The 12,133-nt window shown below is 43.1% G+C and overlaps 1 protein-coding gene across 7 annotated transcripts in view; it reads right to left on the minus strand.

Moving 5' to 3' along the window:
- PDE4A (phosphodiesterase 4A) overlaps nucleotides 1-12,133 on the minus strand; it is a 1,221,221-nt gene that overhangs the window by 78,257 nt on the left and 1,130,831 nt on the right. The window contains exon 1 of one of the 7 annotated variants that reach the window (XM_056570570.1): nucleotides 1,731-1,875. The exons of the other annotated variants lie outside the window; for them this stretch is intronic. The gene's annotated coding sequence lies outside the window, so the exon portion shown is untranslated. Of the gene's footprint in view, nucleotides 1-1,730; nucleotides 1,876-12,133 lie in introns of those variants that run through there. 7 annotated transcript variants of the gene reach the window in all.

The raw sequence follows: 12,133 nt of genomic DNA on the forward strand, positions 1-12,133 counted from the left end.
GAGTACAGAACATTTAATACTTCCCTGTACTGTAGGGGGCGCTACCAGACACCAGTCAGTGCATACACTTCAGGAATACAGGGGTTTTACCAGTAAAATGTCCATTCTGATTGGTCGGTTCTTCCAGATATTGACACGTTTCACAGTTTTGGACTGTCTGTACATTGTATGTTGAGTCTGGTTTCAAGTTACAATGGTCCACAAAAGACCATTGTATGTTGAAACTATTGTATGTTGAGGCCATTGTAAGTTGAGGGATCACTGTACTACTACATTATGTTATGTCATCACTTGGCTACTGATTAGGGACTAAAAGGTGCAGAAAGGAAGCCCTGGAAGGGATAGAATAGTAACGGAGGGGCACATAACAGGGGGATTATGCGACATGGTAGGGGTTAATTAGTGGGGGGTTTACAGTGAGGAGGAGGAGTTTGGCTAGGGTTTAAAGGCCGGGGATAGGGGGAGGGGCTGCGGTCGGCCCGCCCCCAGTCATGGCCATGACTAAGGATCGCACTGATCCGAAACACGTCGGCGTTCTTGTCCCTATGCTGCATGTTTTTATGACTCAAAGCCGAAGAATTTTTGCATCCTCAAGCGCTGGACATTTCCATTATTTCCTGTTCACAAATGGTGCTCCTGGGCAGGTGAGCAACAGTTAGGAGCAAGTGAAGACCACCCTTTTGTTCAGTAACGGTGCCTTCAGGTTCTTCTCCTGCCCTAGGGATACTTAAAAAGCTGTTTTGCTCTGGTTTACGTAAGATGTTCATATGATTTGTCCTGGTTACAATGTTTTCATTGGTTATTTAATAAAGTGGGCTGCTGTGGCACCAAAACCTTGTGTTGTCTTATTTACAGGAGGGGGTTTATGGGGGAGTAAAGTATGGTATAGTTAGGTTGGTATAGGTCACGGGTGTCAAACACAAGGCCCGCGGGCCGAATCCGGCCCGCCAGACCTAGTCATGTGGCCCGCGTAGCCGCCACCGGCCGCCAGCCTTCACCAACGTCTGCCCTCTAGCGATCCATCCTTCCAGTACTTATTAGCTGCTGAATACTACAGACGAAATTATTTTCTTTTTGGAAAACAGAGCTCCCTGTTGACATCCCGAACACAGAGCTCTCTGCTGACATCATGACCACAGTGCTCTCTGCTGACACCTCTGTCCATTTTAAGAACTGTCCAGAGTAGGAGAAAATCCCCATAGCAAACAGATGCTGCTCTGGACAGTTCCTGACAGGGACAGAGGTGTCAGCAGAGAGCACTGTTGTCAGACAGAAAAGAAATTCAAAAAGAAAAGAACTTCCTCTGTAGTATACAGCAGCTGATACGTACTGGAAGGATTAAGATTTTTAAATAGAAGTAATTTACAAATCTGTTTAACTTTCTGGCACCAGTTGATTTGAAAAACAAAAATATAGTTTTGCACCAGAGTACCCCTTTAATGCCAACCACTTATAGGAAGTATAAGTCCCAACTTGACATTATATCAGCCATTACTTGGCAGCTGAAGTGGAACTACAGATCTCAGTACTAACTTGTCAGTCACTATATGGCAGCTGAGGTAGAACTACAAGTCCCAGCATTATATTACATTAGCCACCGCTTGGCTGCTGATGTGGAACTACAAGTCCCACAGTGACAGATTATACGAAACCACAAGTCCCATCATTGTTAGGCTCGGCATCACTTTGAAGTTAGTGAAAAACTGACCCAGCAATTTGTCAGCTGGTACCTGATGTAGAACTACTGATTCCAGCATTATTTTGTCATTGACTACTTTGCTGCTTCCAAGTCCCGAGGGTGTTGTCTGCCATCACGTGGCTTCCTGATGTATAACTACAGGTCCCAGCATTATAGCATCCTCCATTGCCAATAGTAGCATGTCAGCAGCTACCTGGTAGACCAACAAGTCCCGGACATTATTTTAGGTTACATTAGTAGTCATTGGCTTGTAGCTGGCAGTGCCCGTCCTGCAGTGTGTTAGTGTCTCCCTGGTGGCGGGGACACATGTCACGCAGTAGGTGCACTCGTCTCTGCTCCAGTATTTGCTCTACATGTAATCACCTCCGCTCTGTCAGGTGCCAGATTCCGGCTGATAACAAATGACAGATTATCGTCACCCCGCTGGGAGGGCCGGGCGGCTGCGGTGACATCACATATGGCATAGGACACAAAGCTAAATCCTCAATGAAACCCCTGATGCCGGCAGCATGTGTGTGCGCGAGCACGGCTATAGCAGCAGGTGAACTCACTTAAAGGCGTACTCCCTTTACTCCCTAAACTTTTTTTTTTGTTAAGTCAACTGGTGCCAGAAAGTTAAACAGATTTGTAAATTACTTCTATTAAAAAATCTTAATCCTTCCAGTACTTAATTTCCTCTGTAGTATTCAGCAGCTAAAATTATTTTCTTTTTGGAAAACAGAGCTCCCTGCTGACATCACAAACACAGAGCTCTCTGCTGACATCATGACCACAGGGCTCTCTGCTGACATCTCTGTCCATTTTAAGAACTGTCCAGAGTAGGAGAAAATCCCCATAGCAAACATATGCTGCTCTGGACAGTTCCTAAAATGGAAAGAGATGTCAGCAGAGAGCACTGTGGTCATGATGTCAGCAGAGAGCACTGTTTTCAAAAAAGAAAAGAATTCCCTCTGTAGTATTCAGCAGCTAATAAGTACTGGAAGGATTAAAGGGGTATTCCAGGCAAAAACTTTTTTTTATATATCAACTGGCTCCGGAAATTTAAACAGATTTGTAAATTACTTCTACTAAAAAATCTTAATCCTTCCAATAGTTATTAGCTTCTGAAGTTTTCTGTCTAACTGCTCAATGATGATGTCACGTCCCGGGAGCTGTACATGATGGGAAAATATCCCCATTGTAGCTGGACAGCTCTCGGGACGTGAGTCATCAGAAAGCAGTTAGACAGAAAACAGCAACTCAACTTCAGAAGCTAATAACTATTGGAAGGATTAAGATATTTTAATAGAAGTAATTTACAAATCTGTTTAACTTTCCGGAGCCAGTTGATATATAAAAAAAGTTTTTGCCTGGAATACCCCTTTAAGATTTTTTTTATTGAAGTAATTTACAAACCTGTTTAACTTTCTGGCACCAGATGATTAAAAAAAAAAAAGTTTTCCACCAGAGTACCCCTTTAAGAGCGGCCATTAACATCTGTACAAAGTGCGGTAAAATCCCTGCAATCCCCGGCATCAATGGGACTGGACAGCTGCTGGATTACCAAATGTTCTGGATTAACAGGAGGTCAAAACTACAACTCCCAGCATGCCCGGACAGCCGTTGGCTGTCCGGGCATGCTGGGAGTTGTAGTTTTGCAACAGCTGGAGGCACACTGGTTGGAAAAAACTGTCCTAAAAGAAGCCTAAACTTCTAAGTATTAGCTGATATCTGAAGAACACTCCATTTCCTCTCTTCAAATGGCTGAAAACAGAGAACAATAGAACGTATCTCCATGTTCTGCCTATGTAGAAAATATGCACCATGTGACGCACTGTACACAGTATATACTGTATATTAGATAGTCATCCTGTTAGTGTTACAGGACCACGTGGAAAATAATGGGGGAGATTTATCAAAACCTGTCCAGAGGAAAAGTTGCTGAGTTGCCCATAGCAACCAATCAGATCGCTTCTTTCATTTTTGAAAAGGCCTCTGCAAAATGAAAGAAGCGATCTGATTGGTTGCTATGGGCAACTGGGCAACTTTTCCTCTGGACAGGTTTTGATAAATCTCCTTCAATATGTAATCTGTATACCCAATAGATACGACATAAAGACACTCAAGTACTGTTTATCTAAGTCTAGGTTCACACTGCGGAATCTCCGGGCAGAAAATTTCCACCCGGAGATTTCGAGTGCGGCCAGGACCGACTGAATCAGTCGGCGCTAGGACCACGCGGACACTGCAGTCTCCAATAGACTGCAATGTGTTCCCCGCGGGTATTTCCGCCGTTCTTCAGGCGAAAATTTCCAAGCGGATTTTCCATTCACAAATTCCGCTTCACAAATTCTGAAAAGTGTGAATTTGTGAACGGAAACCCATTCACTACACTATACATTTTAGAAAGCGGAATTTTTTTTGCCTGCAATTTCAAAGCGGAATTGCAGGCGGAAATTCCGTAGTGTGAACCTAGCCTAAGAGACAGAACTGATCACCATCAGGTTGGTTCTCCTTTAAAGGGGTACTCCGGTGGTCAATGGGGGGTATTTATCAATTTTGCGTGTTTCTTTTTACCCTTTTTTTTTTTTCACTTTGGTTTTCGTGGACATGCACCAAATTTATCATTTGGTGCAAGTTGTTAGTCATTTTGGCTCAAATGTTGAAATCAGCTGTTCACAGCGCCATTTACACAGAACTTACCGCCATAGAGGACGCATATTTTACCCTGTAGAGCAGCCATTTTGGAGTCCCTCCTGCAGTATATCAGCAAGCGACATGAGTTATTTTCTTTTGTGGGGTTTATAGCCACCATGTGAAATGGATTTTATTTTCAACTTGGGTAGTTTTTTTGTTACTTTAGTGCAGTGGTCTTCAACCTGCGGACCTCCAGATGTTGCAAAACTACAATTCCCAGCATGCCCGGACAGCCGTTGGCTGTCCGGACATGCTGGGAGTTGTAGTTTTGCAACATCTGGAGGTCCACAGGTTGGAGACCACTACCTTTCCTGAACCTGTGTGGCCATGTCCAATTCTGGCTCAAAGTTTTGCAACATCTGGAGGTCCGCAGGTTGGAGACCACTACCTTTCCTGAACCTGTGCGGCCATGTCCAATGCTGGCTCAACGGAGGGTGAAGGTTCCTCAGAGACAACTATGTCGCATGATAGTATTGAGCAGCCCCGGAGGTGTCTCTGCTTTCACAAAAAAAAATGTTTTAATGTATTTTGACGCCTTTACATTTTCTGACATTGCTAAGTGTGTTTTCCATGTGCAAAATTTCTTGGCGGGGATTTGCGCTAAAAAAAAAATGGGATTTGCCCCATAGATCGATTGGCGCAAATGATGAATTACTGACTAAAGTTAAAATCACACACAGAACCGTGTGATTTTGAGAAAGTTGTAAAAATGACAGTGGAGAAGATGCACCAAACTTTGGCGCAAAAAGACACTGCGCCAAAATATTGCGCCAAAAGTTACGTTAAAAAAAACCCACATAAATCCTTTCATAAATACCCCCCTATGTGTTTTTGCGTTCCTAACTTACCCTTTCTGTGTTTCCTTCTTCTGCTTCTTCTTGGCTACTCTCTTTCAGTTCTTTGTGGTCTTTTTTTTCCCCCAGTTTGTTTTTGTACAGCAGCTTCTATTTCCTTTTTCTGAATGGGCTGAAAACTACAAATCCCAGCAGGCCACATTCAGCTTCTTGCACATGCGCCCAACACACAGTGAAGCGCATGGACAGTGATAGTATGTATGAAAGAACAGAGTCCCATACCCGAACATGCCTTTTACAGTGTGATTGGACGGCCATCCAGGGCGTCACCACGGACAGAGAGAGAGAGAAGCGCGTCCGAAGACAACAGCCATTGGTGCCGCAAGCTGATGGGAGTTACGGAACGAATGACACGGCAGACCAATCAAGCCAGTCCCAGCAAAACAAACTCTATAAATATTCAGGAGGAAGGTGTGGAAAAAGCCACCCACTCAGCACTAGGAAAAGAAAAACAAAAACTCTGACGCATTGTCCACAGCATTGACAGAACATGGCCGACACGGTGGACAACAGTCACAGCAACAACTCAAAACTACTCAACTTCCTGGCCAGCAAACAGTTAAGTAAAAAACACACTTGCTGCACAAACATCTAACACATGTCAATTACAAAAGGCAACATAATCACAAAAAGACGCTACATCCGCAAAGAAATTAACCACCAGAGTACCCCTTTAAGGAAGGTGTTTTTTTTCAGATACTACCAAACCCTTTCAAGATGGAATTTCCAAATATGGCACCAATTTAGGTGTAAACATAGACTAAATACACATTTAACTTTGCAAATACATTACTTATCCTGTACTGATCCTGAGTTATATTCTGTATTATACTCCAGATCTGCACTCACTATTCTGCTGGTGAGGTCACTGTGTACATACATTACATTACTTATCCTGTACTGATCCTGAGTTATATCCTGTATTATACTCCAGATCTGCAGTCACTATTCTGCTGGTGAGGTCACTGTGTACATACATTACATTACTTATCCTGTACTGATCCTGAGTTATATCCTGTATTATACTCCAGATCTGCACTCACTATTCTGCTGGTGAGGTCAATGTGTACATACATTACATTACTTATCCTGTACTGATCCTGAGATATCCTGTATTATACTCCAGAGCTGTACTCACTATTCTGCTGGTGAGGTCACTGTGTACATACATTACATTACTTATCCTGTACTGATCCTGAGTTCTATCCTTTTATTATACTCCAGAGCTGAACTCACTATTCTGCTGGTGAGGTCACTGTGTACATACATTACATTACTTATCCTGTACTTATCCTGAGTTCTATCCTGTATTATACTCCAGAGCTGTACTCACTATTCTGCTGGTGAGGTCACTGTGTACATACATTACATTACTTATCCTGTACTGATCCTGAGTTATATCCTGTATTATACTCCAGAGCTGTACTCACTATTCTGCTGGTGAGGTCACTGTGTACATACATTACATTACTTATCCTGTACTGATCCCTGAGTTATATCCTGTATTATACTCTAGAGCTGTACTCACTATTCTGCTGGTGAGGTCACTGTGTACATACATTACATTACTGATCCTGTACTGTGCCTGAGTTATATCCTGTATTATACTCCAGAACTGCACTCACTATTCTGCTGGTGTGGTCACTGTGTGTACATACATTACGTTACTTATCCTGTACTGATCCTGAGTTATATCCTGTATTATCCTCCAGACCTGCACTCACTATTCTGCTGGTGAGGTCACTGTGTACATACATTACATTACTTATCCTGTACTCATCCTGAGTTATATCCTGTATTATACTCCAGAGCTGTACTCACTATTCTGCTGGTGGGGTCACTGTGTATATACATTACATTACTTATCCTGTACTGATCCTGAGTTATATCCTGTATTATACTCCAGAGCTGTACTCAATATTCTGCTGGTAAGGTCACTGTGTACATACATTACATTACTGATCCTGTACTGATCCTGAGTTATATCCTGTATTATACTCCAGAGCTGTACTCACTATTCTGCTGGTGGGGTCACTGTGTATATACATTACATTACCTATCCTGTACTGATCCCTGAGTTATATCCTGTATTATACTCCAGAGCTGTACTCACTATTCTGCTGGTGGGGTCACTGTGTATATACATTACATTACTTATCCTGTACTGATCCCTGAGTTATATCCTGTATTATACTCCAGAGCTGTACTCACTATTCTGCTGGTGAGGTCACTGTGTACATACATTACATTACTTATCCTGTACTGATCCTGAGTTATATCCTGTATTATACTCCAGAGCTGTACTCACTATTCTGCTGGTGGGGTCACTGTGTATATACATTACATTACTTATCCTGTACTGATCCCTGAGTTATATCCTGTATTATACTCCAGAGCTGTACTCACTATTCTGCTGGTGAGGTCACTGTGTACATACATTACATTACTTATCCTGTACTGATCCTGAGTTATATCCTGTATTATACTCCAGAGATGCACTCACTATTCTGCTGGTGAGGTCACTGTGTACATACATTACATTACTTATCCTGTAGTTCTATTCCGCATTATACATCAGAGCAGTAGTCACGATTCCACAAACATGTAATCTAGACCCCTTAGTACTTCCTAGCTTGTCTGCACTGAACAAGGATTCTGGAAATTGTACTCTGTACAGTAATTTGACTATGCAAGTCCCCTGCATTGCAGTTAAGCTATTAGGGCTTTGTCTGTCCCATAGTATCCAACAGAATGGTGAATACAGCTCGTGCCTGTATTGGGACCCCACTCTATGAGCCAGAGCTGGTGGGTAAGAGCAGCTCCTGCACTGGCAGACCTGTACTGCCCATCCACGTGAATGGCCGACATAATACTAAATATAAACTTCACTGCAGTGGCCGAACTAAACTTTCCATGACAAAACCAGCCTGGGAAAAGTTTAGTTCCAGGAGTGACTGATATTATAGAACTGATTTTGTGTGTGATTAAATGCCATTTGGACGCAGCATTAGTTGTTCTCGCCTCCTCCCCCATGAAACACACACCCAGTCTCCATAGTGCGGTCAAGATACCTACATAGCAAATACAATACTGAGGATTGATGAAATAACAAGAAACCTAATTATTAACAGTGTAATAGATTACACGTCCTGGAGATCAGAGGTACTTACCTAAGGACACCGTGACCTTGTTGTCGTAATGGTCACCTATGAACCCGCAGCACAGGAGATGCCGTATACACTAATTGTTTTGTTATATATACTAATTCCGCTTAGATATAGATGGAGAAATATCACAGATCCACCAGACGCAGCCTCAAACTCAGGTGTGAACCCTGCCTCAGCTCTACAACTTCTTGGGACACGGAAAGGACATGGATCCCATTGAAGTCAATAGGATTCATCAGGTGCATCTTATGTCCGGTGTATAATAGATCTGCTGGCGTGTCCTTTTTTCGTTGTTCTGCTCTTAGGACGGAGCTGCGAATCCTGACTTACATATGAGAAACTCAAGGACTCAAACAGGACCCCCAAACTTTTACTTGACTTTTATAGTATTAGGAAGAGGCCAACTGGGGCCTTTGGGCTCAGTGGCCTATAGGGTTATTCAGACATGAGGTAAAACCTGATGCAGAGACATATTGTGTTCCTTAAAGGGGTACTCCGATGCTCAGCGTTTAGTACAAACTGTTCCGAATGCTGGACCGGCAGCTCGTGATGTCATAGCCCCGCCCCCTCATTACATCACGCCCCACCCCCACAATGCAAGTCTATGGGAGGGGGCGTGACGGCTGTCACGCCCCCTCCCATAGACTTGCATTGAGGGGACGGGGTGGGAAGTGAAATCATAAGGGGGAGGGGCTATGATGTCATATAGCTCCAGTGTTCGAAACAGTTTGTTCCAAACACTGAGCAGCGGAGTACCCCATTAACTGTCTGCCCATGTTTTGAAATCGCCAAAATCCATTTGTTTTGTGGGTACGTACTCCTCTCCCCTACCACAGCCTCTCGCTAAAGTTTTGGTTGAGCAGTTGTTCAGTACTACAATTCCCAGAATAAATTGCTTTCCTTCATCTCAGCCCTCCTGTGAGTTCCCCACCCAGAGCTTCTGCAGAACATCTCATTTTTCACAGCAGACTATCACGCAAAAATTGAGGTTGCAGCATCTGCTGCATTCATTCTCTGTCTGCTTTTCTACCTTGTTCAGCACAGGGCAGCATACTGTAAACATACCTCATTCTTCCCTAAATGTCCCAAAAAATACATACTGTATGTATATATGACAGGGAGATGGTAATGCAGCTGTAAGCGTGGGTCAGAGGTGATGACATCACTCAGGAGGTGGAGCTCAGAGATGCCTGAGGAAGCAATCTGCCATGCTGTGAAACGCTTTGCATCTTGGGAAATTAAACTGTTGAACCTCATCCTCTGTCTGGTCTGTTCAGCGCCGCAATTATCCACACCTCCCGGAAACAAGATCTTACTACACTTTGTTCCTGTCGAGTGGAAAGGCTGCAGAACGACCAATATCTCTATGTGCTTTGCAAAGGTTGTATATGGGGTACAAAACCATTTGGGGGTAAGCCTTATCTGCACTTTATAGCAACATTTGCACAGACTATGCCACTCTATGGAGCGCTCCCCCTTTGCTTTTTAGAAGATCCATCCAGGCCAAGTCATTAGACAATAATAGGTTTGTCTCAGGAGAGAAGCCAGGTAGCTGCTGAGACAACACCACACTGACAGTGGAGGACTACACAACTTCCTATCAGGGATGAACCACACAAAACACACTAAAGCCAGTACAATTCATGATAACACTATTTAGTATATAGCTTAACTAAAACTATGACCCCCCCCCCCCCAAAAGATATATATAAGTGCAAACACAGCTTCAAATCCCTCTTCCCTGTACATAGATACAAAATATGTTCAAAATAAAACACAAGTCTATCAAGTACAATCTATTTTACAGCAATGAAGATCCAGAGGAAGGTAACCCCCCCCCCCCCTGTAAAAGACGAATTGTCCCTAATTTTAGGCAACTGACAACTATTGCTTTCAAACCGCAATGCCGAAATCAGAATTAATCTCTAGACCCATCTGCAGTATCTAGTACAGGAATTATTACGTTATAAGACATCCAGACCCAGCGTTCCATATTCTAACTGCTCTTACAGTAAAGATTCCTTTCCATACAGTAAAAACTCACGCACTGTAAGCAGTGGTCTTACCCACTGTCACCAGTAAGACTTTTACGTATGGTTCTTATGATGGCTGCCATCAGACTGCCATGGGCGATGAGCGTTTCTTGTTAAGTGTCTTCTCTTGTCCCATTGAATAGACTTGAGCATGATCACCTGGTTACTTTGTCATAGCAGGGGTCATCTTGCTGCTTTCCGGCAGATGAACTGCAGATCCTACACAGCATGACATCCATAGCGACCAACACACAGCCCGGAGATGAAGTGGTTGCGGGCACCAGCCATGCTGCCACAAGGTGAAGAACCTCACAAGACAGTCACCCAACCAGACAACGAGACGGATAAGTAAATGTACAGCTAAACACTCGGGTCTGCATCAGAGAGAAGGGATTTCGCAGGGAGGGAAGAGATCCCTCTTACGTCTCAGTGACACAAGAAAATTACAAAGATAATAGGATTTGCAGGTTGTCCTGTATAAATCTTATAGGATTCCCCTAATCCACCAGTCTCCACCCATAGAGATTGGCACAAAACGGTCCGGCTAAGTGGGGTTGCCAGCTCATCCCTCTACAACTGGAGCTTAATAAAGTACGCACATGGATTTCCGAAATCACAAAGTGTCTAAACATCCAGGATCTGTATGAAGGTGGGGGTGGGGGGGTCACAAAGATACTTCTCACCCTGGCTGAAAACTGCATTCTTATGTGAGAATCTTATGAGGCCTCCTGAAGACACATGTGCCATCCAAATCATACACCAACAATGTGCAGAATAATGAAGAAATATTTGTCTTATGGTGTAAATTCTTATTTTAAGGAACAGAAAACCAAAAATATTCCCATAACAGTTTCAGTTGTCATCCGCTCCATGACATGCAAAATGACTAATGAGAAGAATACTGGTGTAATTGATGACACAGTTGTAGACTGTTGCCTCAGTTTTTCCACGCGTTGCCCACTGGATGGAATAAGGTCCTTTTGCCAGCATAACAAAGTAGTACGGTGGCTTAGTAGATAATTATTTGCCTTTCAGAAATGAGACCCTTGGTCTGGCAGCATGGACTGACACTCACAAAGGAATCAGAGTTATGCCAGGACTTGGAACCCAAGTGAGAAGTCAGAAATAAAGGCAAAGGGGGCTGCCAACATTTTACCCACTGGTCCATTCCATTCTAGGCATCGTTGGGGGTCCCAGCCATCTAATCGAAAGCCTGTTCAGCTGTGCATAACTTCAATCTTTCAAACGCATTTGGAGACACTTTTTATCAGTATGGAATTCTATTGAAATCATTGAAATCTCTTTTCAACATCTATTTCTAGCTCCTTTTGATAACAGCCGCCTCAAATGTATGGATAGTCACAGCCTAAAATCTTAAAGGGGTACTACGGTGAAAAACTTATTATTATTTTTATTTTATTTTTTAAATCAAATGGTGCCAGAAAGTTAAACAGATTTGTAAATTACTTCTATTAAAAAATCTTAATCCTTCCTGTACTTATTAGCTGCTGAATACTACAGAGGAAATTATTTTCTTTTTGAAACACAGAGCTGTCTGCTGAATCATGACCACAGTGCTCTCTGCTGACATCTCTGTCCATTTTAGGAACTGTCCAGAACAGCATATGTTTGCCATGGGGATTTCCTTTTACTCTGGACAGTACCTAAAATGGACAGAGATGTCAGCAGAGAGCACTGTGCTCA

Source organism: Hyla sarda, chromosome 4 (assembly GCF_029499605.1).
Source record: "Hyla sarda isolate aHylSar1 chromosome 4, aHylSar1.hap1, whole genome shotgun sequence".
Lineage (NCBI taxonomy): Eukaryota > Metazoa > Chordata > Amphibia > Anura > Hylidae > Hyla > Hyla sarda.